Consider the following 381-nt stretch of genomic DNA (forward strand, 5'->3'; position numbering starts at 1 on the left):
ATAAATATATGCATGTATATATGTATATATATATATATATATATATATTCTATCTCATTCCAGGGTGAAAAACTAGAGGTAGTCGATAGCTTCCGCTATCTGGGCGACCAAGTTAGTAGTGGGGGTGGGTGCGCTGAAAGTGTAGCTGCTAGAATAAGAATAGCCTGGGCAAAGTTTAGAGAGCTCTTACCCCTGCTGGCGACAAAGGGACTCTCACTCAGAGTAAAAGGCAGACTGTATGACGCATGCGTACGAACAACCATGCTACATGGCAGTGAAACATGGGCTGTAACTGCTGAGGACATACGTAAGCTCGCAAGGAATGAAGCCAGTATGCTCCGTTGGATGTGTAATGTCAATGTGAATACCTGTCAGAGTGTA

Source organism: Octopus bimaculoides, chromosome 4 (assembly GCF_001194135.2).
Source record: "Octopus bimaculoides isolate UCB-OBI-ISO-001 chromosome 4, ASM119413v2, whole genome shotgun sequence".
NCBI lineage: Eukaryota > Metazoa > Mollusca > Cephalopoda > Octopoda > Octopodidae > Octopus > Octopus bimaculoides.